Source organism: Apium graveolens, chromosome 2 (assembly GCF_009905375.1).
Source record: "Apium graveolens cultivar Ventura chromosome 2, ASM990537v1, whole genome shotgun sequence".
NCBI lineage: Eukaryota > Viridiplantae > Streptophyta > Magnoliopsida > Apiales > Apiaceae > Apium > Apium graveolens.
In genome coordinates this window covers 300,880,187-300,886,186 of record NC_133648.1, presented here as the reverse complement: position 1 = coordinate 300,886,186, position 6,000 = coordinate 300,880,187, and positions in this window count along the sequence as shown.

The window sequence follows — 6,000 nt, the reverse complement described above, 5'->3', positions numbered from 1 at the left end:
CAAAGCGACTATGGATGTCATGCATTGCATCCACCCTCCTTATCAAGCGCCTATATTGCGCTAAACTCATACCAGCACTGCCCTGTGCCTCCTGCTGCTACTGCTGCGAACCCGAAGGACCGGCCTCTCCCAACTCATCTCTCAAAGCTGCTCTACTCTCCTGCATCGTGCTACTAGCATATACCAGAGGAGTTGGCCTTCCACCTGGCAGATGGTCATAAGAATATCCAAGCCCTTAGGATCGGGCTTCCCACCATACCACTCCTGCATATTCAACAACATCTAACTATCAATCGGGGCACTCCGGAGCTGCAGCTGCTCATGTGCGGGCCAATGAATGCCAACCGCCACACACAACTTCGTCATAATGGACGCATAGGGTATAGAACCCGTCGTACTCCCTCGCAAAAACCTTAGAATACCCTGATAAAAAACCATCCCAAGATCCACATAGTCCTCCTGAAGAATCCCCCACAACAAACGTGCACGCTCCACAATAACATCATGTACATGAGAAGATGGCATGATGTTAGCACAAATAAAAGAATTCCATGCACGTGCAAACCTGTTCATGCATGAGGCAGGAAACGTGGTATACTCGTTCGTGCCTTTCTTGAACTTCCAATGAGACTCAGGCACACACAGGGTAGCAATAATCAAATCCAAGTTAAACTCCTCCGGTGTCTTCTCATTTCAATTCTCCTGTTCTGGCCTCCTCTCGGGCTGCTCAATCGCCCTACGAATAGCCTCAGCACTATACTCCACAGTCATCCCCCCAACCACCGTGAAGCCGTTCTTCTCCTCCTTAGCATTCATGTAGAACTCACGCACCACACTCATGGACATAGCAGCGGGTGTCCCACAAAAAGCAACCCAGCCCATCTCCAAGATCATCCCCAACAACTTACCATCTTTCCCCGATGGCATAAAACAACGCTCCTTGGCCATAGGCTTCAAAAGCATCATCACATACTTCGCCTCAGCCTCGGGAGTTGAAAACCTAGGCCTCACACCACCCGCAAGAATCAGTGGTGTTACTGCTAACTTGGGTTCATTGTCTTTTTGGTTCCATTGAGATTAAATAAGCTTGAGAGAATCGAAGTTCTTAAGAGAGATTTGTGTGTTTGAGAGTTTGGAGGAGTTGTGTATGAGTGTATGTATATATAGGAGATTGGGAGAGAATTAGTTATGGAAAAGAAGTGAGAACTGATAATGGGAATAATGGGAAATATGGAATGTGGGAGAGTAAAATTTGGGTAGGAATTGATTTTTCCTTCAAATTACCGATTTTCTGTTTTAGTTTTTATTTTTTTCAGAACCAGGGAACCAGCGCGGCCGCGTGCTACCTCAGCGCGGGCGCGCCGTGCTTCTGCCCATCCAGCATGGCCGCCCGCTTCACAGCGTAGTCGCGCCGTGCTACTGTAGTTGGCACTGGATTTTTATATTTTCTGATTTTTTGTGTTTTTCTCTTTTTTTCCTTCTTCCTCTATCTACTAATGTACAACAAACTTGGGTTGCCTCCCAAGAAGCGCTTGGTTTATGTCGTTAGCTTGACGTAGAATCTCAAGATTAAGTAGACAATATAACGACACTAACCACCTCATGGTTTGCCATATCCCCATAGTAGTGCTTCAACCTCTGTCCATTCACTTTGAACACTTGGCCTGGATCATTCTCAAAAATCTCAACAGCTCCATGCGGAAACACAGTTTTGATTATGAAAGGCCTGGGCCGCCTCGACTTCAATTTTCTAGGAAAAAGACGGAGATGAGAGTTGAACAAAACAACTTGCTGCCCCGGCACAAATAATATAAGCACCAGACCTTCACAGCGTAGTCGCGCCGTGCTACTGTAGTTGGCACTGGATTTTTATATTTTCTGATTTTTTGTGTTTTTCTCTTTTTTTCCTTCTTCCTCTATCTACTAATGTACAACAAACTTGGGTTGCCTCCCAAGAAGCGCTTGGTTTATGTCGTTAGCTTGACGTAGAATCTCAAGATTAAGTAGACAATATAACGACACTAACCACCTCATGGTTTGCCATATCCCCATAGTAGTGCTTCAACCTCTGTCCATTCACTTTGAACGCTTGGCCTGGATCATTCTCAAAAATCTCAACAGCTCCATGCGGAAACACAGTTTTGATTATGAAAGGCCCGGGCCACCTCGACTTCAATTTTCTAGGAAAAAGACGGAGATGAGAGTTGAACAAAACAACTTGCTGCCCCGGCACAAATAATATAAGCACCAGACCCCTATCGTGCCACCTCTTGACTTTCGCCTTATATATTTTGTTGTTTTCATACGCTTGAAGTCGAAATTCGTCGAGTTCATTCAATTGAAGCATTATTTTCTTACCAGTTGCATCCAAATCAAGGTATAACTTCTTCAAAGCCCGATATGTTTTATGCTCGAGCTCCACAGGAAAATGACAACCCTTACCATACACCAACTGAAATGGCGACATACCTAACGGAGTCTTGTATGCTATTCTATACGCCCAAACAGCTTCATCAAGCTTTAAAGACCAATCCTTCCTTGATGGACATACAACTTTCTCTAGAATATGCATGATCTCTCTGTTAGACACCTCATCTTGACCATTAGTCTGAGGATGGTAGGCTATAGCAATGCGATGATTAACAGTATACCTTTGCATCATAGCAGTGAACTTGCGATTGCAGAAATGCGATCCCTCGTCACTGATTATGACTCTTGGAGTCTCAAATAGTGTGAATATCTGCTTATGAAGAAAATTAAGCACTACCTTCGCATTATTTGTTGGCAAAGCCTTGGCTTCAACCCATTTCAAGACCTAATCAACTGCCAACAAGATATACTGATTATTGCAAGATGAGATAAATGGTCCCATGAATTCGATTCCCCAAACATCAAACACTTCAACCTCGAGAAGCACATTAAGAGGCATCTCATCCCTCTTGGACATATTACCCACACGCTGGCATCGATCACACTTCAAAACAAAGTGATGTGCATTCTTAAACAATGTAGGCCAGAAGAATCTCGCTTAAAGGACACGAGCTGTTGTCTTCTCTCCACCATAGTGGCCTCCATAAATAGTCGAATGACAGTCTCACAAGATCCCCCCCATTTCGCTGCACGGAATACATCTCTTGGTGATTTGGTCAGCTCCTTGCCTAAACAGATATGGTTCATCCCACATGTACCACTTTACCTCATGAAGAATCTTCTTCCTTTGAGCATAAGATAAATATGGAGGCATGAAATTACTCACAAGGTAGTTCACAATGTCTGCAAATCACGGTTCTTCTTCTTTTACCCCAAACAACTGCTCATCGGGAAAAGACTCATTTATCAATGTTTTATCTTATGAAGTTGCACTTGGATCTTTCAAACACGAGAGATGATCAGCGACTTAATTCTCAGTACCTTTTCTGTCCTTGATCTCTAATTGAAATTCATGAAGCAAAAGAACCCATCTAATCAATATAGGCTTCGAGTCCTTCTTCGAGACGAGATATCGAATCGCTGCATGAGCAGTGAAAACTATCACATTCGTCCCAAGCAAATAAGATCGAAACTTCTCAAAACCATAGACAATGGTCAAAAGTTCTTTCTCAGTAGTAGTATAATTCAGTTGAGCACCATTGAGGGTATTACTAGCATAGTAGACCACATAAAATATGTTGTTCTTTCTCTGCCCAAGAACTGCTCCAACTGCATAGTCACTTGCATCGCACATCATCTCAAAAGAATCATTCCAATCAGGTGCAGTTATGACAGGTGCCGTGATCAAACTCTTTTTCAAGAACTCAAAAGCAGCTAGGCACTCGTCATCAAACTTGAATGGGACATCCTTCTCTAGAAGATTGCACAAGGGGTTAGAGATTTTAGAGAAGTCCTTGATGAACCGCCTATAGAAACCTGCATGACCAAGAAAGCTGCGAACTTCCTTAACAGAAATTGGTGGAGGAAGATTTTCAATGACCCCCACCTTGGCTTTGTCCACGTCAAGACCCTTACTAAAGACCTTGTGCCCAAGAATAATGCCCTGTCACACCAAAAAGTGACATTTCTCCTAGTTGAGAACCAGATTGATCTCAACACACCTTTTAAGAACTGCACCAAGATTTTGCAAGCACTTATCAAAAAAATCACCAAAGACAGAGAAATCGTCAATAAACACCTCCATATTCTAACCAATCATGTCAGAGAAGTTAGCCATCATGCATCTCTGAAATGTAGAAGGTGCTCCACACAAACCAAAAGAAACTCTTCTGAAGGTGAAAGTACCAAATGGTCAAGTGAAAGTAGTCTTTTCGTGATCTTGTGGAGCAATGCAAATATGACTATAGCCCGAATAGCCATTCAGAAGATAATAGTACTCGTGCCCAGCCAATCTGTCAAGCATCTGATCGATAAAAGGCAGAGGGAAGTGATCCTTTCTCGTGGCCTTGTTCAGCTTCCTGAAGTCCATTCAAACTCTCCACCCCGTGACTGTTCGAGTAGGTATAAGCTCATTCTTCTCATTAGATACAACCGTGATACCTCCTTTCTTCGGCACACACTGAACTGGACTCACCCAAAAACTGTCAGAAATGGAATAGATGATCCCTGCATCCAGTCATTTGAGAATTTCCTTCTTCACAACTTCTTTCATGATTGGATTAAGCCTTCTTTTTTGCTCAACAGTAGGCTTGCTACCTTTCTCTAGTAGAATTTTATGCATGCAATAGAAAGGACTGTTTCTCTTAATATCTGCTATAGTCCATCCAATTTCCGATTTGAACTCTCTCAGAATTCTTAAGAGTCTTTCCTCATCACTACCTGAAAGGTCAGATGCAATAATCACAGGAAAAGTAGATGCATCACCTAAAAAAGCATACCTTAAGTGTTCAGGCAATGGTTTAAGCTCATGTGTAGGAGCTTCCTCAATAGATGGCTTGAGGCACTTTGGAGATTTGTTCAGCTCCTCTATTTTAAGAGATTCAAAAGGCATATACATCTTCCGCTTCCAGGGAGAAGCATTCAGATATTGCAACTGCTCATCACCTTCATCATTTTCACTATCTAAATTCCCCAACAAGGCCTTTTTTAAGGCATCAGCCCTTAGCAATTGATCAAGTTCTAAAGTAACCACAGAATCGACCAACTCCACTTTTAAGCATTACTCATTTCTCGTTGGGAATTTCATGGCATTGTACACATTGAAAGTTACATCCTGACCCAGCACTCGCATGGTGAACTCACCCTTCTGCACATCGATCAAGGTTCGGCCCGTAGCCAAGGATTATCTTCCCAAGATTATGGGAATCTTCTTATCCTCCTCGAAATCAAGAATTACAAAATCGGCAGGAAAGATGAGTTTATCCACCTTGACCAAGACATCCTCCACAATGCCTCGTGGATATGTAATAGAACGATCGGCTAACTGCAAGGTCATATAAGTCAGCTTTGGATCAGGTAAGTCCAACTTCTTGAAGATTGACAAAGTCATCAAATTGATGCTAGCTCCCAAGTCACATAAGCATTTGTCAAAATACACTTTTCCAATGGTGCAAGGAATAGTGAAGCTTCCAGGATCTTTAAGCTTCAGAGGCAACTTCTGTTGTAGCAAAACACTGCATTCATCCATGAGAGCACGTCTCTAAGTCATCAAGCTTCACTTTCCGAGAAAGAATACCTTTCATAAACTTCGCATAACTAGGCATATGTTCAAGAGCTTCAGCGAAAGGTATGTTGATATAAAGTTTCTTGAACACCTCCAGAAACTTCTCAAACTGCTTATCCCGCTTTTTCTTCTGCAGCCTCTTAGGAAAAGGAGGTGGAGGATAGATCTGCTTCTCCCCTGTATTACCGTCAGGAGGAGTGTGTTCAACAGTAGTCTTCCTTGGTTCCACTTCAGCTTCCTTCTGCAGTTCTTCTTTAGCCACAACTTCTTCATCTGAAACTTGAGAGTGTTCGGGATTCGTAACCTTCCCAGACCTCAATGTAATTGCCTTTACCTCCTCCTTAGCT